Source organism: Canis aureus, chromosome 4 (assembly GCF_053574225.1).
Source record: "Canis aureus isolate CA01 chromosome 4, VMU_Caureus_v.1.0, whole genome shotgun sequence".
NCBI classification, from domain to species: domain Eukaryota; kingdom Metazoa; phylum Chordata; class Mammalia; order Carnivora; family Canidae; genus Canis; species Canis aureus.
This window is the reverse complement of record NC_135614.1, coordinates 5,807,109-5,828,161: the sequence shown is the minus strand read 5'-3', so window position 1 is coordinate 5,828,161 and position 21,053 is coordinate 5,807,109. Positions and strand designations below refer to the sequence as shown.

General features: G+C 41.2%; 1 pseudogene; it reads right to left on the bottom strand.

The window, feature by feature from the left end:
• Positions 1-614: 614 nt before the first annotated feature.
• LOC144312089 (cell division control protein 42 homolog pseudogene) lies at positions 615-1,350 on the bottom strand (annotated as a pseudogene).
• Between the last annotated feature and the right edge of the window lie 19,703 nt (positions 1,351-21,053).

Here is a 21,053-nt window from a genome sequence, read left to right as displayed (position 1 = left end):
TACTTCTATTCTGAATGAGAGCCTTGCTGGATAGAATATTCTTGGCTTCATGTTCTTCTCATTTAGGACCCTGAATATATCCTGCCAGCCCTTTCTGGCCTGCCAGGTCTCCATGGAGAGGTCTGCTGTTAACCTAATACTTCTCCCCATAAAGGTTAGGGATCTCTTGTCTCTTGCTGCTTTAAGGATCTTCTCTTTATCTTTGGAATTTGCAGGTTTCACTATTAAATGTCGAGGTGTTGAGTGGTCTTTATTGATTTTAGGGGGGGACCTCTCTATCTCCTGGATCTGAATGCCTGTTTCCCTCCCCAAGTTAGGGAAGTTCTCGGCTATGATTTGTTCAAATACACTTTCTGGTGCTCTGTCACATTTGGTCCCCTCTGGAACCCCCATTAAATGTAGATTTTTCCTTCTGAGGCTGTCATTTATTTCCCTTAACCTTTCCTCATGGTCTTTTAATTGTTTTTCTCTTTTTTTTCCTCAGCTTCCTTCCTTGCCATCAACTTGTCTTCTATGTCACTCACTCATTCTTCAACCTAATTAACCCTCGTTGTTAGGACCTCCAGTTTGGATTGCATCTCGTATAATTGATTTTTTTTTTTTTATTGCAAAAACGAATTTTAATCTTTAATCTTTAGTTTGATTTAACATTGCTTTTAGTACGATGCTGACACCAGTTGTGCAGAAAGGGCTCTGGAGAGATGTTCATAGCAGCACACACCTGCGGCTCTTCTTCGGTTCTGGAGGCTCCAGGGCAGCCAATATTGCTTCGTCAAATACATTCTTTAGGCCTTTCTGTGTGAGTGCAGAACACTCCACATACTTGACCGCCTTCAGGTCACGGGCCAGCTTTTCAGCAGTCTCTGGAGTGATAGGCTTCTGTTTGTTCTTGGCAAGTTTCTCGATAGTAGAGGGGTCATCTCGGAGATCAATTTGGGTCCCAACAAGCAAGAAAGGAGTCTTTGGACAGTGGTGAGTTATCTCAGGCACCCACTTTTCCTTCACATTTTCAAATGAGGATGGAGAGACCACTGAAAAACAGACTAGAAATACATCTGTTTGTGGATAACTCAGCGGTCGTAATCTGTCATAATCCTCTTGCCCTGCAGTATCAAAAAGTCCAAGGGTATATGGCTCTCCACCGATCATAACCGTGACTGCATAGTTGTCAAAAACAGTCGGTACATACTCAGATGGAAATTTGTTTGTTGTGTAGGATATCAGGAGACATGTTTTACCAACGGCACCATTGCCCACAACAACGCACTTAATTGTCTGCATTGCTGAAACAGTTTTGTATCCACTTTAAATATATCAAATTCGATGATGACCTCAGCTCCTCCGCTGGGGCCGTATAATTGATTTTTAATTTTGGCCTGATTAGATTTAAATTCTGCAGTCACAAAGTCTCTTGAATCCTTTATGCTTTTTTTCCAGAGCCACCAGTAGCTTTATAACTCTTCTTCTGAAGTGGCTTTCTGACATCAAATCGTAATCCAAATTCTCCAACTCTGTAGCAGAGAGTACTGTTTCTGATTCTTTCTTTTGTGGTGAGTTCTTCTTTCTAGTCATTTTGCTCAGTGTAGAGTGGTGAAAAAGGAGTTGTACTGGAAAAAGGAAGGAAAAAAAAAAGAAAAAACAAAAACAAAACCAAGGAGGGATATCCTTTGGTTCTATATACTGTAAATCCCTCAACGTCCCCTGGAGCTTCCCAGCGCTGCTGGGCCAAGAACTTGCTCTTCCCCTGTCCTTGCAGCTGGTCTTCTGGGGGAGGGGCCTGCTGGGCGGATTCTCAGGTGCGCGCATCTGCGGGCGCTGCCCCGCCCCCTGCCAGGTGCACGGCTCAGTGGGAGCTGTTTACCCCGTGAGGCCCCTGTCCCCTGGCGGCCCTGCTCCGTCCCAGGCACAGGGTGACACCAGGAGGGACACCCCCGCTGGCGGCAGCCAGCTCCCCAACCCTGGAGTCAGCTCCCGCAGTAACCCCCGCAGCTCCCAGTCCGCACGGGCCTGGATGCTCCCGGGTTTGGGGGGCGCTGAGCTGCACCGCTCGGGCCGCCCGGCGGCAGGCGCGTCCTCGCTGTCCTGGGCCCTCCCGCCTCGGCCTGTCCCGGGGGGAGCGCAGGGTCCTGGGCTGTGTCCCCCGCGCCCTGGGCTCCGGGGCCTGCGCTGCTGGGATCGCGCTCCCGCCCCGCAGCCCCCTCCGCGGAGCCGCCCCCGAGCTGCTCCCGGGCCGCCGGGCGCTCCAGCCCTTTACCGCTCGGCCCGGCGTGGGCGCTCTCCCCGGGGCGCCCCTCCTCTGCTGGTGACCCCGGGCCTGGGGGCCCCACTGCCCCTCCTGCGGTCCCGCCGGTCTCCCTGCTGAGCGCCTTTCTGTCCGGGAGAATCCGGTGCGGATTTTTCAAGCTCCTGCTTCTCCGGGGCTGGGCTCTCCTGTCGGGGGCTCTCGCCGCCGCCTTAGCCCGGCTCCTGGGGCCCCTCCCCCACCTGATTCTTTTTTCTTTTATTTTTTTTTTTTCCTGTCTTCCTACTTGTTAGAAATGCAAACTCTTCTCTCTGTAGCTTTCCAGGTGTTCTCTCTTTAAATCTCATTTCGAATTAATAGGTTTTCAGGATGGTTTGGAAGTTATCTAGGTAAGTTGGTGGTGACAGGTGACTTGGGGACCCTACTCCTCCACCATCTTGCCCCCCCCCACTTCCTTTTTAAATATTATTTTAAGACTCTTTTTTCATACTGGCATTGTGCCAACGTGTATGTTTGCCTTTAACAGGTAAGTTTCTATCCATCCCACCTAACCTAGCATTGTTAAAATTTTTACACATAGTAGTATTTGGTTTTGAGCCATATTTTTGCATTAATCTGTCTTTATATCAGCACCGTGATATTTTAATGATTGTAGTTTTATAATATAATCCAGAGGGCAATTCTCTCCCCCAATACCCTTATTTTTTCTCACAGATATATAATTTCTGATGAAATTTATAATCATTTTTCATAGTTACTGCCCTTCTCCCTGAACATTATGTTTAATTACAAAACAAATGCATGCTTATCATAATAAATGCAAGTAATACAAATGTAAACAAGAGAATATTAGAATCCTTCTTTGGCCCACCCAATCATTCTGTCCTACAAAAATGTTGTGTGTTGAGTGTTGACTGCTGATGACTACTTGCATTGCTTTCTGGGAATTGCTCTTAGCTGAAGGGTACTACTGCCTTGCCCAATGGTCCCCTAGGGACACCTGCAAGCAATGATTAGTTAAATAGGGGTAAAAAGATTTGGGATAACTCTGAGGAGCCATCCCATGGCCTCTGTCATAGCTGTGTCACAGTTCAACTTCATCTTCTGTCCGATTCTGCTTCCCTGGCTCCCTTATAATTGTCCCCAGGAGCAGTCCTCAATAAAACTCCTGCATACAAGGTGACCTCCAGAGTCTATTTCCCTGGAAACCTAACCTGAGACAGTGATTCTGTTAAGATTTAAACAAGACCATGCCATTTCTCAACCTGAAAGAGCCACCTGTGATGGCTCACCGGTTCATTAACAGGGAAACCAAAGTCCTTGGCCTACAGGCCCTGTGTAATCTAAGGTCCTGTATACCTCTCACCTCATATCCTATCACCCTCCCCCTCATTTGCTTTGTTCTAGAGCCATACTGGTCTCTTTGCCACCCCTCGGATATGACAGGTACACACCTGCCCCAGGATCTTTGACTGGTCCTTCAGCTATTCCTCCAGATAGCTTCATGACTCATTCCTCCTCCTTCAAGTCAGCTAAAATGTTACTTCCTCCATGAAGTCTTCCTTGTTCATTCCATTGAAAACTCAATCTCCATCCCACCAGTCTTCATTACTCTGTTCTATGACACTTCTTACTCTCTAACATACTGTTCAGTTTGCTTATTATTTTGTCTACAGTTTATTGTCTTATTGTCCATATAGAGCAGGAAGATTTCCTCCTCCTTTTTGTTCACTGATATATCCCAGAACCTGAAGCAGTGACTGGCACTACATTTTTTTAAAAGATTGGTTTGATTTATTTATTTATTTATTTATTTATTTATTTATTTATTTATTTCAGGGGAGGGGCGAGAGAGAAGGAGAGAGAGAATCTCAAGCAGATATCTGACTGAGTACAGAGGCTCGCTCTCAGGTCCCTGAGATCATAACCTGAGCTGAAATCAAGAGTTGGATGCTTAACCAACTGAACCACCCAGGCTCCCCATGATCCATACACTATTTGAATGAATGAATGAATGAATGAATGAATGAATGAATGAATGATTTTGGGAATCTTATCAAGGTGATTGTAGTAGAATTCACGGGGTGGGCCTACCCAGGGAGAGTGTGCAGAACAAAGACAAACAGAGACATGAGTATTTAGGTGTGAGCAGAAGAAAAGGAAATTACAAAGGACATTGAGAAGAAGCTGAAACACAAGAGAAAAAGAGATTGTGTCACAGAAGACAAGAAGTGAGATGGGGAGGGAGAACAAGCAACTGTGTTCAGGGTTGTCAAGATATGAAGCCAGGTAAAGTCTTGTGGAATGAATGTCTTCCCCTTAAATTCATCTAATCCCACATGTGATAGATTTTCAGGTAGGGCCTTTGAGTGGGAATTAGGTCCTGAGAGTGGAGCCCTCATGGTAGGATTAGTGTCCTCATAAGAGGAGGCCAGGGAGCTAGTCACTCTCTTTTACTGTCTTCGGCAACAAGAAGTTGGCTGTCTACACCCTGGGAGAGGACTCACTAGAACCCAACTGCGCTGGCACCCTGATCTCAGACTGTGAGAAATACATTTCTGTTGTTTATAGCCACCCAGTCTCTGGTACTTGTTACAGTAGCCCAAACTGACCAAGACAAAGAAAAGCATTTATTCATTTGGTGGTTGGAAGCTAACTAGTAGTTTGAAAGGGTAGTTAGGGCTACTGTGAGGTGAGGAAAAGAAGGGTAGGGTACTGTGGGTACTGTGGAAGGAAGGGTACTGTGAGGTGAGGAAAGAATATGGCACAATGAAATGCAAATGGTGTATGGATCACTTTTTCAAGAAGCGTGGTTGTAAAGATAGGAAAGAGAAAGATTGGAGCTGGAAGGAGGTCAGACAGAAGGAGTGAGTGTGTGCATTCAGGTAGGAGAGATGAGAGTAATTTGGGTATTGTAAATGATGCATGGAAAGAACCAGTAATAACCGTATAATTAATTATCCAAATCAGAGTTTTGAGGAAAAATAGGGGACAGGACAAATGCTATGTTGGATGAATGACACCATGATGACAGGAACTTTCCGTAAATCAGGGCATATGATCAACCTATCCAAAGCTCCAGTTCTTCATGCAAGTCATTCCTGTGCACTTAGAAAGCTATTACATTTTCTAACTGTAGGTGGCAGCAAAAAGCTGGGCTCTTTTTGACTTTATTTTTTTTATTGGAGGTGGGGGATGGCAACCAAATATTGGTAAAAGTTAGTCATGGGTTGTATGTTCAAAATAGATTTTGGGCAGCCTGGGTGCCTCAACGGTTTAGTGCTGCCTGAAGGTGGGCCAGAACACCCAGGGTGTGGTCCTGGAGACCCGCATTGGGCTCTCTGCTTGGAGCCTGCTTATCCTTCTCCTGTCTGTGCCTCTCTCTCTCTCTCTGTCTCTCATGAATAAATAAATAAAATCTTTTTAAAAAACCCAAAAAACAAAATAGGATATTTCAATTTAAATTTTGCTTTAGGAAAATTCATTTTACAAGATGAATTTATGAAAATAACCATCTCTTGGCTCTCAAAGAGGAAACAATATTTGAGCAATTATAAAAAAAATGTTAGCTGTGTTGTGGTGTCATTTTATCTTTTTTTTTTTTTTACCATTTTTAAAATACATTTTTCTGGTTTTATTGGGAAATAACTGGCATCTATCACTGTATAAGTTTAAGGCATACAGCATGATGGCTTCTTTACATATATTATGAAATGATTACTGCAATAAGTTCAGTTAACATCCATCATCTTATGTAGATACAATAAAAAGAAAGGAAAAAAAGAAAAAAATTTTCTCCTTTTGATGAGAACTCTTAGGATTTACTCTCTTAATAACTTTCCTATATACATACAACATACAACAGTGTTAGCTATAGTCTCCACATTGTATATTACATCCCTTGTATTTTTTTTTAATTTTTATTTATTTATGATAGTCACAGAGAGAGAGAGAGGCAGAGACATAGGCAGAGGGAGAAGCAGGCTCCATGCAGGGAGCCCGACGTGGGATTCGATCCCGGGTCTCCAGGATCGCGCCCTGGGCCAAAGGCAGGTGCCAAACCGCTGCGCCACCCAGGGATCCCCATCCCTTGTATTTATAACTAGAAATTCATTCTTTTTTTTTTTTTTTTTTTTTTTTTTTTTTTTTTAATTTTTTTTTTATTTATTTATGATAGAGAGAGAGAGAGGCAGAGACACAGGCAGAGGGAGAAGCAGGCTCCATGCACTGGGAGCCCGATGTGGGATTCGATCCCGGGTCTCCAGGATCGCGCCCTGGGCCAAAGGCAGGCGCCAAACCGCTGCGCCACCCAGGGATCCCAGAAATTCATTCTTTTTAAACGCCTATGTCCAGTGTCTTACTATGCTAAAAAGTAAGACATTTTAATATAATGTCTTCAAGATCCATCCATGTTGTTGCAAACAGATTTCCTCACTTTTTTATGGCTGAATAACATTCCATTGTGTATGTCTACTTATATCCGATTATATATATACAATGTTGTACACATATTACATTATATATTACAATATATGTATATAATACACTATATATATTGTATACTCACACACACACATATATATACACACACATATACACACCTATTGTGTTTGAATGTGTATGTATACAACTTCTTCATCCATTCATCCATTGATTGACACTTGGATTGTTTCCATGCCTTGGCTATTGTAAATAATGCTGCTATGAGTATAGGGGTGTAGATATCTTTTTGACTTTGTGTTTTTGGTTCCTTTAGACATAGTTATGGAAATGGAATTGTTGAATCACAGTAGTTCATGGTAGTTCTATTTTGAATTTTGAATTTTTTTTATGGATTTTATTTATTTATTCATGAGAGACACAGAGAGAGAGAGAGGCCGAGACACAGGCAGAGGGAGAAGCAGGATCCATGCAGCAGGGAGCCCGATATGGGACTCGATCCCGGGACTCTAGGATCACACCCTGAGCTGAAGGCAGATGCTCAACCACTGAGCCACCCAGGCAACCCCTGAATCTTGAATTTGAATGGAAGTTCTATTATGAATCCTCCATACTGTTTTCCATAGTGGCTGTACCAGTTCATAATCCCACCAACAGTGTACAAGGGTCCCTTTTCCCTCCATCCTCACCAGCATTTGTTACCTCTTTTTTGTTTGTGTGTGTGTGTGTGTGTGTGTGTGTGTGTGTGTGAGAGAGAGAGAGAGAGAGAGAGAGAGAGAGAGAATGCGTGTGAGAACAAGCGTGGGGTGTAGAGTGAGAGGGAGAGAGAGAATCTTAAGCAGACTGTGCTGAGCAGAGCCAGACATGGGGCTCAATCTAATAACCCTGAGATCATGACCCAAGCTGAAATTAAGAGTTGGAGGCTTAACTGACTGAGCCACCCAAGTGCCCCTACCTCTTGTCTTTTTGATGACAGGCATTCTAACCAGTGTGAGGTGATAGCTCCCTGTGGTTTTGATTTGCATTTCCTTGATGATGAGTGATGTTGAGCACCTTTTCATGGGCCTCTTGGCCTTTCATATGTCTTCTTTGAAAAAATGTCCTTTGCCCATTTTTAAAAGTAGGGTTATTATTATTATTATTATTATTAGTTATTGAGTTGTATGAGTTCTTTATATATTTTATATATTTATATATTTTATATATATAAAATATATATTTATATATATTATATATTAAAATATATATATTTATATATTTTAGATATTAGCCCCTTATCAGATATATGCTTTGCAAAAAATATTTTCCCATTCCATTGGTTGTCTTTTCACTTTGTTGATGGTTTCTTTTTTGTACAAAAGTTTGATGTGGGCACACTTATTTTTATTTTGTTGCTTGTGCTTTATGTTCATATCTAATAAATAATTACCAAGGCCCATGTGAAGGAGCATTATTCCTATGTTTTTTCTAGGAGTTTAATGGTTTCATGTTTTATATTTAAGTCTTTAATCCATTTTGAGGTAATTTTTGTGAATGGTATAAGATAGGGGCCCAGTTTCATTTTTTACATGTGAAGATTTTTTACATTTTTTACATTTTTTATCCCAGCACCATTTATTGAAGACCATCTTTTCTCCATTGAGTACTCTTGGCTCCCTTGACAAATATTAGTTGACCATATATGCTTGGGTTTTTTTTTTTTCTGGGCTTTTAATTCTGTTCCGTTGGTCTATTTGTCTGTTTAGATGCTAGTATTATACAGTTTTGATTACTACAGTTCTACAGTATAGCTTGAAACCAGGGAGTGTGATGCCTCCTGCCTTGTTCTTCTTTCTCAGGATTTCTTTGGCTACTTAGGGTTTTCTGCAGTTCCATATAAATTTTAGGATTGTTTTTTTCTGCTTCTGCAAAAATGCCACTGGGATCTTGATAGGACTGCATTGAATCTATGAATGACTTTTGGTAATATCAAGGCTTTATTTTTTAAAGTAGGCTTGATGCTGGGCATGGATCCCAACATGGGACTTGAACCCATGGCCCCAAGATCAAGACCTGAGGTGAGGTCAAGAGTCAAATGCTTAACCACCTGAGCCACCCAGGCACCTAGGTAGTATTGACATTTTAACAATATTAATTCTTCCAATTCATGAACACAAAATACCTTTCTACTTATTTGTGTCTTCTTTGATTTCTTTCAACAATTTCTCATGTTTTTTATATGTTTCTCATATTTTTATATGTTTTTATATTTTCTCATGTTTTTTCTCATGTTTTCACCTCCTTGGTTAAATTTATCCCTAAGTATTTTATTATTTTCGATGCTACTATAAAAGAGATCAATTTTTTAATTTCTTTTTCAGAAAATTCATTGTTAGTGTACAAAATGCTACTGACTTTTGTAGATACATGTTGTAGCCTGCAACTTTACCGAATTTAATGAGATCTAAGAATTTTTTAGTTGAGTCTTTAGGATCTCCTGTATATAAAATTATGTCATCTGCAAATAGAGACAATTTTACTGCTTCCTTTCCAGTTCTGATACATTTTATTTCTTTTTATTGTCCGATCTAGAAAGGACTTCAGTACTGGGTGGAATAGGAGTGATGAGAGTGGGCTTCCTTGTCTTGTTCCTGATCTTAGAGGAAAAGCTTTCAACCTTTCTCCACTGAGATGATGTTAGCTGTAAGTGTGTCATATATGGCCCTTTTTTGTTGTTGAGATATGTTCCTTTTATGCCTAATTTGTTTGGAAGTCTTACCATAAATGAATTTTGTCAAGTGCTTTTTCTGCTCTCTTCAGATGATCATATGATTGTTTTCTTTCATTCCATTAATATGGTATATCACACTGATTGATTTGCATATGTTGAACCATCCTTGCATCCCAGGGATAAATTTCACTTGATCATGGTGAATCATCTCTTTAATATACTGCTGAATTCAGTTTGCTAGTATTTTATTGAGAGTGTTTGCATCCTTATTCGTGAGGATTGGCTCTAGTTCTCTAATAATGTCATTTTCTGGTTTTAGTTTCAGTATGATCCTGGCCTTATAAAATGAATCGGGTAATGTTTCCTCCTCTTCAGTTTTTTGGAAGAGTTTGAGAAGGACTGGAGTAAATTTTTCAAGTGTTTGGTAAAATTCACCAGGGAAACCATCTGGGCTTTTCTTTGTTGGCAGATTTCTTATTACTGATCCAATCTCCTTATTAATAATTGATCTATTCAGACTTTCTATTTCTTTCTGAGTCAGTCTTGGTCAGTCATATGTTTCTAAGAATTTTTCCATTTCTTCTGGGCTGTTTAGTTTGTTGGTATACAACTGTTCACAGTAGCCTCTATGATCCTTTGTATTTCTGTGGTATCCATGTAATGTGTCCTTCTTCATTTGTAATTTTGATTTGGGTCTTCTCCCTTTTTTCCTTAGTCCAGCTAATTGGTTAGTTTGTCAACTTTATCTTTCCAGAGAACCAACCCTTAGTTTGGTTAATCTTTTTTATTGTATTTCTGTTCTCTATTTATTTCTGCTCCAATCTTTATTATTTCCTATCTTCTGCTAACTTTGGGTCAAAAGGAACTTCTTTTTCTAGTTCCCTAACGTATAGGGTTAGGTTGTTTATTTGGCTTGCTTTCTTTCTTCTTTCTTTCTTCTTTCTTTCTTTCTTTCTTTCTTTCTTTCTTTCTTTCTTTCTTTCCTTCTTTCTTTCTCTTTCTTTCCTTCTCTTTCTTTCTTCCTTTTTAAGTTTTATTTATTTAAGTAATCTCTACATCCAACATGGGGATCAAACTCATGCCCTCAAGATCAGGAGTTGCCTACTCTTCTGACTGAGCCAGCCAGGCACCCCGGGCTCTTTCTTGCTTCTTAATGTTGGTGTTTATTTGTATCAACTTCCCTCAGAACTGCTTTAACCGAACCCCACAAGTTATGTATGTGTGTTTTTGTTTTCATTTTCTCAAGAAACTTTTTAATTTTCCCGTTCATTTCTCCTTGGATCCATTGGTTGTTCAGGAGAATATTGCTTAATTTCTATGTGTTTGTGATTTTTCCAGTTTTCTTCTTGTTATTGATTTCTAGTTTTATGCTGGTGTAGTTAGATATGATTTCAGTCTTTTTTAATTTACTGAGACTTGTGGCCCAACAAATGGTCTGTCTTAGAACATATTTTATGGGCACATGAGAAGAATATGTATTCTCCTGCTGTTGGATAGAATGTTCTGTATATGTCTGTTAGGTCCATTTGGTTTATAGCGTTCAAACCTGCTGTTTCCCTATTGAATCTCTATCTGGATTATCTATCCATTGTTGAGAGTGGGGTATGGAATTCTCATAATGTGAATATTGCTTCATTTTATTGTGTCCCATTAATCTTGTAGCTTTCTTTACTTTCACTGTTTTTCCTTTTTGTTCCTCTGACTAGATAATTTCTAATGTCCCATTTTCCTGTCTGCTGATTCTTTCTTCTGAATGGTCAAGTCTTCTTTTGAAATTCTATTGAATTCTTCAGTTCACTTACTGTATTTTTCAGCTATAGGATTTGTCCTTTTTTTAAATTTTTTTTTATTTATGATAGTCACAGAGAGAGAGAGAGAGAGAGAGACATAGGCAGAGGGAGAAGCAGGCCCCATGCACCGGGAGCCGGACGTGGGATTCGATCCCGGGTCTCCAGGATCGCGCCCTGGGCCAAAGGCAGGCGCCAAACCGCTGTGCCACCCAGGGATCCCTGTCCTTTTTTTTAATAGTGTCTATTGCTTTTTTGATCTTCTTGTTTTGTTCATACATTGTTTTCCCAATTTTGTTGTCTGTGTAGTTCGCTGAACTTTTTCAAGAGGGTTATTCTGAAATTCCTTGTCTGATGGTTCATAGATCTTCATTTCAAGACCAGTTATTAGAGTTTAATTAGTTTCCTTCGGTGGTGTCCTATTTACTTGGTTTTTCATGATTCTTGATTCCTTACATTGCTGCCTATACATTTGAGTAATCAGGTTCCTCTTCCAGACTTCACAGGTTTGCTCTGGCAGAGACATAGTTCTCCATCAGTCAACTCAGCTTGGGTTTCTGGGTATGTATGCTGGTAATGTCCTTGTGCAACTGGGGCCTGCTATTATGGTCTACTTTCGGGCAAGGCAAGCTCTGAGGTTAGGGATGGGAGGGTGGGCAGTGCCACTGGCTGAGAATCATTGGATAGGACTGCTGTCTTGCTTCCCTAAGTGAGGCTGTAGGCTAGGCTCTGCTGTTGCCTAGAATTGGGTACTCTATTCTGTGGTAGAAGGGATGATGCATTAGCAGGATGAGACCCAGGGCCTTTGTGACCAGCACTACATTGGCATATGCACACATTTCTTATTTGTATGTAAAATTTTGTAGTCAAGTCCAATTTTGATAGATCAAAATTGCTATTGAACATTATACATATTTAAAAATTATTACAACTGATGCCAAATTTCTTGTTATCAAAGATCAGACCAGAGAAATCCAAAGATGAAAAATTTTAGAAGTTCAGGGGTGCCTGGGTAGCTCAGTTGGTTAAGCATCTGTCTTCAGCTCAGGTCATGATCTCAGGGTCCTGGGATTGAGCCCTGCATTGGGCTCCCTGCTCAAAGGGGAGTCTGCTTCTCCCTTTCCCCCTGATCCTGCCCTTGTGCTCTCTCTTTCTCAAATAAATAAATAAATAAATCTGGAAAAAAATTTTTTTAGAGGTTTAGAATGGTAAAGTGAAAGAGCACACAATATTCAGGCAATCTTGGCAGAATCTAATGTCATAAAACTTAAAATTCAGAAAACTTTGTAAGAGAAAAAACAAAATTAGAATATTCTCCTCAGGTCCATTAGACAAATCTGTATTCAAAACCCAGATCTGCCTTGATTAGTTATATGATCTTAAGGAAGGAAAGTAAACATCTTTAGATCTCATATTCCTGATCTATGAAATGAGACTCACAGGACATACTTCAGAGAGTTGTTTTACATATTAAAGAAGAAAACAAATGGACAAAGTCTATACATGTTCATTTCCTGTTCTCTAAACATGAATGTGAAAGTGTCTAAACTAAAATTAGCCATATGTAAACTTAACCCTTGGAAAACACATCACAAAAATTAAGAAAATGGAATAATTCTACCAATAGCTTTCAAATAAACAAACACAAACAAAAGGATTGGATATACCCTGGTTTGGTAGTTTTCGACTTTACATCTCAGATTCCAATTGTCCAAGTACATCTTGATGCAGGGAGACGTTTCACTACAAGGGAATTTGGGGATGAAAGTTTGTACTGTTTGGATTAGGGCCAGAATTCAAACTCCTTTTGCTGAGTCTTCTGCTTTTTTTCATTTAATGAACTCTATTACTGTGTTACTTCCTCCATTTCCTCTTAGCTTAATGGAAATGCTGAAAGCAATGCACGATATCAACCTTATCAAATATCATGGATCATAATCTCAGTCCTGGGGGAGGCTACCTACCCCATATGGGTACCCTGCTACACTACAGAGGTCATGCTTGCTGGGATGCACCCTTTGGTCAGTTAGGAACTGGCAAAACTAGAATCACTAATGGCTTTGACAGCAAATAGGAAGAGTCCATTGCCTCTGTGAGACTCCCTAAAATGCCAGTAATACTAGGAATTTGTGGCTTTCTGCAGATATCATAGACTAATTTGGGAGTTTTTCCCCTGGCTTTTTAAGTTTTTAGTTTAATTCCAGCTAGTTAAGATATGGTGTAGTATTAGTTTTAGGTGCACAATATAGTGATTTAACACTTCCATACAACACCCGGTGCTCATCATGGCAAGTACACTCCTTAATCCCAATCACCCATTTCACCCATCCCCCTCCCACCTTGCCTCTGGTAACCACACGTTTGTTCTCTATAATTAAGAGTCTGTTTCATAGTTTGTCTCTCCCTCTTTTCCCTCATTGTTTTGTTAAATTCCACATATGACTAAAATCATACAGTACTTGTCTTCCTCTGACTGACTTATTTCGCTTAGCGTTATACTCTCTAGCTTCATCCATGTTGTTGCAAATGGCAAGAGTTCATTATTTTTTTCATGGTTGAATAATATCCCATTGTGTATCTATATCACATCTTCTTTATCCATTTTCATTAGTTGATGAACACTTGGGCTGCTTCCATATCTTGGCTGTTGTAAATAATGCTGCTAAAAACATTGGGATGCATGTATCCCTTCAAGTTAGTGTTTTTGTATTATTTGGGTAAAGACCCAGTAGTGTGACAGCTAGATTGTAGGATAGTTCTATTTTTAACTTTTTGAGGGAACTTTCATAATGTTTTTCACAGTGGCTGCACCAGTTTGCATCCCCACCAATTGTGAACGAGTGTTTTTTCTCCACATCCTGGCCAACACCTGTTGTTTCTTGTGTTGTTGACTTAAGCCCTTCGGACAGGTGTGAAGTCATAGCTCATTGTGGTTTTGATTTGTGTTTCCCTAATGGTTAAGTGATAATGAACATCTTTTCATGTGTCTATTGGCCATCTGTATTTCTTCTTTGGAGAAATATCTGTTCATGTCTTCTGTCCATTTTTAATTGGATTGTTTGGGTTTTGGGTGTCAAGTTTTATAATTTTTCAAATATATTTTAGATACTAACCTTTTATTGGATATGTCATTTGCAAATATCTTCTCCCATTCTGTAGATTGCCTTTTAGTTTTGTAGATTATTTCTTTCACTTTGCATAAGTTTTTTTTATTTTGATATAGTCCTAATAGTTTATTTTTGTTTTTGTTTCCCTTGTCTCAGGGGACATCTAGTAAGAAGTTGCTAACCTAGTGTCAAAGATGTTACTGTGTTCTCCTCTAGAATTTTGATGGTTTCCTGTCTCTCATTTAGGTCTTTCATCCATTTTGAGTTTATATTTGTGTATGGTGAAAGAAAGTGGTTCAATTTCTTTCTCTCACATGTTACTTTCCAGTTTTCCCAACATCATTTGTTGAAAAGACTATTATTTCCTATGGATATTCTTTCCTGCTTTGTCAAAGATTAATTGACCGTATAATTGTGGGCTCATTTTTGGGTTTTCTATTCTGTTCCATTGATCTAAGTGTCTATTTTGGTGCTAGTACCATACTGTTTTGATCACTGCAGCCTTGTAAAATAACTCAAAGCCCAGAATTGTGATGTTTCTAGTTTGGTTTTCTTTTTCAAGATTGTTTTGGCTATTCAGGGTCTTTTGTGGTTCCACACAAATTTTAGAATTCTTTATTCTAGTTCTGTGAAAAATGCTGTTGGCATTTTGATAGGAATTGTATTAAATGTGTAGATTGCAAAAAAAAAATGTGTAGATTGCTTCGGGTAGTATGGACATTTTAACAATATTTATCTTCCAATCTATGAGCATGGAATGCCATAGCCTAATTTGTTGATCAGTTGGTTGACTCTTCAGTCCTTGCACATTCAATGGCTAGAGTTTGTATTGAGTTTGATGAATATAATAAAGGGAGGAATATGGTGAGGAAGGGTGGTGGGAGATGGGTACTGGGAAGGATTAAGACAACTGGATGTGTGAAAAACATGGGCTATGGACTGCACCATGGAAGCAAAGCTCATCTTTCATAAACATCTGCCTTTCTTCCTCACTCTCGCTGAATTCCTCTCTCCCTCCTTCCTTTTTTTCCTCTCCTTCAACAAATATTATGTTTATGTATACTGAGCAGCACTAAAGTTATAAATGAGAACAAAACCAACTGGCTCTTGTCTTCATTGGACCTTCAACTCTAGTGAGGGAGACACACACAGAAGAAGCAAACACAATCAACACAGAAAAAGACTGAATTTTCTCCAAACTTAATCACACTCAGGATATACTGTTGCTGCCATGTGAACAGTTACCCTTTCATGACTTCCTGGCTTTTCTGTGGTCTGCACAACTAAGTTTCCCACTGAAATGAATAACTGGCAGCATTGCCACCTAATGTGTCTTAAAACTAAACCTTTATAATTGTAGGAAATAAAATATTAATAATGATCTAGCTTCCCACAGTTGCTCAGGAGACCTCACACCTGTTGCTAAATCAACAATTGCTATCACTGCCTTATCATCAACTTGTCCTGTCTGTGATATCTTTTTTTTTTTTAAGATTTTATTTTTCATTTGAGAAAGAGTGGGAGCGCATAAGAGAGAGAGAGCAAGTGTGCATGTGCATTAGCAGGGGAACGTGGGTGGGCAAACGGAGAGGGAAAAGCAGACTCCCCGCTGAGCAGGGAGCTTGATGTGGGGCTCCATCGCAGGACCCGGAGATCATGACCTGAGCCAAAGGCAGACACTTAACCAACTGAGCCACCCAGATGCCCCCGCCTATGGTGTCTTAATGCATCTGACCAGCAGCCTGGCCTTTCCCGCAGGCTGTGTCAATGGTCGTGTGGCATGAATGCCTACTTCCTTGAGTTGTGCCCCAGAGGCTGATTAAAGTAAAGGCTGTCACATAGAGTCCTGGCACACCTAACAACAGATGTAGACAAATACAAAAACCAAGGATGATCAGTGGCTGGTATAAAATGAAGTATGGTGAAGTTTTCTGAAAGCAAAGTGGGTGATTGGAAGGAACAGCCATAGCCTGGACAGTAAGCAAGGAAGAATGCAGTCACGACTCTGGGAAGTAACAGTGAATGCCTGAAATAGTGTGCTCTGTGATGTAGATGAAAGAAGCCTTCCGTGTTGTAACTGACAGCAGGGTTCCATAAAGTCAATTTTAAAAACACATTTTTTTTTAAAATTTGAGTGAGAGAGAGAGAGAGACAGAGAGCACACATAGGAGAGGGGCGGAGGGAGAGGAAGAAGCAGACTGACTGCTGAGCAGGGAGCCCAATGCAGGGCTCAATCCCAGGACCCTGAGATCATGAACTGAGCCAAATACTTCACAATTGAGCCACCCAGACACCCCTAAAAACACTTTTTAAAAATGAAATAGATTGTCCTAATGAGCAAGTTTAAAACAAATCTAAGTAAAATTTGGTCCCTTTCTCATTAGGGGTCATTTGCCTTCAGTCCACACAATCCGGTGTTAAATACATACTCAACCCCTTTTAATAAAAATTCCAGGCCTTTCCACTTTCGTTGATCTGAAAACTTACATTAACATCTGTTCTTAATATTCCTTTATATATATATTTCTTTTAATATATATATTCCTTTTAATTATATTATATAAAATATGTTGAATTTCTCTTAATCGTTCCTCACAACTACACATTTCCCAAGTTGCAAAATTCCATAAATTAACACTGAGCGATCTGGGTTTATGCACAGAGGAAAGGACTCCTTTGTATCCTTGTCTCCACTGATTTTTCAGCTGGTTTCTCCTTGCTCATTCTGTTAGGAATCTTGCTTTTTGGAGATCAAAGAAAAAGAACCCCCCCCCCCCCAAGTTTCCCCCATACTTTTATCTTTTGTTTAGGTTAAAAATCAACATTGTTTTTATATTTGCCCAAGATACACTCTTAAAATTACTTCAGAGCTTTTTAACCAGAATGTGTACAGAGAAGCCTTGTGGCAAATTGCAGAACCGTTTTATAAGAAATTAATTTGAAATGTTAGCAGAGACTATGGCATTCAGTCTCCAAAGTGACATTACATTAATTCAGCAAAAATATCTTAAAGCCATTCTGAATCAGAGGACAGGATGGTATTTTGATCTTGAAGATAAAAAGGTAATTCCAAATAGCTAATTATGCATAGGGTTCATTATCCATAGTGGTAGAAACATTAGGATGAGTTTCCTTCATGAGATTGGTGTCTGATCCCACCCCACTCTTCCGTACTATTAAATAGTTTTTCCTTCCGGTTTATACACAGCGAAGTGAATATCTCTTTCCCCTGCTGAACCAGTGTTGGAGTATAAATCCTATTACCAAAAAAAATAAAAAATAAAAAAGAAATAAAACCTATTACCTTCCATGGAGATGGCAGTCATATACTCCAGCAACCTCATCTGATCTCTATAAAGTATTTGGCAGTGGAAGTTGTGTTCCTCATAAAGTCAGAGGACCTGGTTTGGAATCCTAACTCTGTCACTTACTAAAATTATGACTTCAGATAAGATACTTAATTTCTATGGGCCTCAGTTTCCCTGTCTTGTAGAGTGTGAAAAATAATGACTACCTCATTGAATAGAATACTGCATGTGAAAGTACTTGATACTAGCAGGTGCTTAGAAAATGTTATCTTTCTTCTACAAGCCAGGGGGACAAAGAGGTAGAGAGCTGTATGGGTCAGCTGTTGCTGTGTAATAAACCACACCAGAACAGGGTTCATTCTTGCTCATGCATCCGCAAGTTGGCTGTAGTCTGTGAGTTGCCAGCGTGGCTCTACCTCGGTTGTCTTGTTTTGAGGCCCATGCTGATGGGACAGTCACTATCTGTTCTTGTTACAGTGAGGCAGAAGTGCAGAAGCGTGGATCAGAAACCCATGAGGCCTCTTCTGGTTGAGGCTCAAAACTGGTGGCCAAGCCCAATGTCCACAGTGCAGTGAAATATATATACCCCTGGCAAGAGGAACTGCAAACCCATGTGCAGAGGGCATGGACTTAAGAATTAGGGAAAACATGGGATCCCTGGGTGGCGCAGCGGTTTGGCGCCTGTCTTTGGCCTAGGGCGCGATCCTGGAGACCCAGGATCGATTCCCACATCGGGCTCCCGGTGCATGGAGCCTGCTTCTCCCTCTGCCTGTGTCTCTGCCTCTCCTTCTCTCTCTGTGACTATCATAAATAAATAAAAATTTAAAAAAAAAAAAAAAAAAAAAAAAAAAAAAAAAAAAAAAAAAAAAAAGAATTAGGGAAAACATGCAATCTCTCGGAAAAGCAAGAACAGCCTCCAGATCTCATAACCTGCCTTTGGACAGTCAAAGCCAGGTGAATAAGCCCTGCAGCCTATGAGCGGAGGAAGCAGGAGGGAGGCTTGTGTGCTCCAAAGGGACAGCATGGTGTCAAAATGCTAGCTCCTTCCCATTTACAGAGTAGAAAACAAAATGAACTGGGACAGTGAGGTTGACACAGTATGGGATCCCCGGCAAAGTCATATGAGCTTCTTGGTGGTCTAAAACCACACACAAATGCGGATGATGAAAATAACTTCTCTGCTATAACACCCATTTATCAAATGACATTTACAAGGAGGACTGGTGGTGAATATCTGTTTCCGGGGAACTACAAATTAACGGACACACACAGATTTGCTTCTGCTCAGTTCATCATCCACAAATGTTGACTGCAACATCTGCTATGCAGCAGGCACTATGTGGAAAAATTAGCGAGGCAAAGACTGGTGGAGAGATGGGCTAATGAACCATCACAAAATAACGTGATCAGCACTATGGGAAAGGGCTGGAACACACAGGAGGGGTTCCTAATCAAGCCTTGGGAAGGGGAGGTGAGACCCCTGAGGTAGGTATGAATGTTCAATAAAAGTCCTAGGTCCTAAGAAAAAAGGTGAACTGCCTTATGGTGGTTTCAGAACCACTCACACATACACAGGAAATGAGAAGGTGATACAGCCAGAAGCTCTGACAGGTGGAAAGAAGAGGGACTCACTCGTACTATTCCCTGTTTATGTGCCTCTTGGGAAGGAAACTCAGCAGTGGTAGACGACAGCAAAGGGACTCTGCTTCTTGGCCACTTCTCATAGATTTAGCTCCTTTTGATCGTTCAACAAATATTGTGTGCCTAGATCCAGTGCTGCAGAGACAGACGTGGCTCCTGCCCTTGTGGAGCATTGTCGCTGCAAGAAAGCACGCTGTGCTATACCACGGAGGAAGAGCAGGGTGCTTGTGAGCCTCTAGCAGGGGGACGTGACCTGTCTACAGCACAAGGGAAGACTGGCAGAGGGAGTAGACACCGGCCAGGGGAAGCAAGGGCAGACATCCCATGCATGTGGGTGAAGCGTCACAGAAGGAAATGCAGTCCTGCCACACAGGCAGGACAGAGATCATAAGATGTTTTAAGTAAATAACCCATGAGACATGTGAAACAATGAGTGAAGCACATGTGTGTTAAACATAGATAAAAAGCATGGAGCAAATGAGAGTGTTTGTTACACATGAACTAAAGGGATGGGAGCACCCGGATCGGCCTTAGATATTACTGAGACACGAGTTGCTGCCTCCAGCTGGATGCAGTGCTGTATCTGGTGTCACCTATTCTGACCCACGTAGGCTCTGTGCCCCAAATCCAGGTAAAAGGCCCGGTGGCTGCACAGGTCATGGGCGAGCTCAGCTGGCTGGGTGCACTGCCCCTCAATCTCTCTGAGTGGGAAGTGTGTTGGATCCAAGCACCTTTCTTCTGCTGACCAACCCAGTCCAACCCTAAGCCTGCTCCTCGTTTCTACATCATCTGTAAGAAGGCTGGTGGGAAAACAAGAGGAAGCAAGACAGACAAACACTGCAGAAGGCAGGGTTCGGGGCTGTGATCCTGCCTGTATCCCATCCAAAGTGTGCTAACCTGCCCGCACGCTCTCCCCCTGCTGCTTCTTGTGTCTTTTAAATTGCTCTGATAGGGATCCCTGGGTGGCGCAGCGGTTTAGTGCTTGCCTTTGGCCCAGGGTGCGATCCTGGAGACCCGGAATCGAATCCCACGTCGGGCTCCCGGTGCGTGGAGCCTGCTTCTCCCTCTGCCTGTGTCTCTGCCTCTCTCTCTCTCTCTCTCTCTCTCTGTGACTATCATAAATAAATAAAAAAAAATTAAATTGCTCTGATAACCCACGTGATTCAAGCTTCTTCAGATGGCCTTCTGTTCTGTGACCTCTGGGATAGTCTGCCCGGTGGGGAGCTGGAGGCTACCACCATCAGAATTTCCATACCAGGTTGTGTTTCCTGTCTTCAGCAAAGCTCAGCAGAGTCAGAATTAAGGGTACCAGAAAGATTGATGGTTGGGTTTATCTGGGGTGGGGGTTTTGCCAGGGGGCGCAAAGAAAGTAGGGTAGGGAATCTAGGGAGTTGGCAAGAGGGAGTCTGAAGTGATGCACATGGATGGACCTCAGCTTGATTAGGGAGTAAATGGGGGAAAAGAAAGGAAATAAGGGATATGTGTGGGGGTGGGGGTTGCAGGAGCAGGAAGATGAGCAAGAGGGGTGAGTTGGGCTGGAGTGAGCCATGAGCTAGAAGAGTGGGAGGCAGATATTTGAATGTGTGACTTCGGGAGGGATCCAGGTCCCCTCTGCATCAACTTTGTCATATGACCTTGAACAGATCATGCCTTTGGGTTCAGAATTGACTTAACTGTACCTACCTTGTCTTTGCACTTGGGGACTTAGCACTCATTCCCCATAACAGCTCAGAATCCATTCTGCTGAGACACCCTTCCATGTCCTCCACTCCGTGGTGACTAACCCATGGCACACAGCTGACTCGTAGTTTTTCTCAC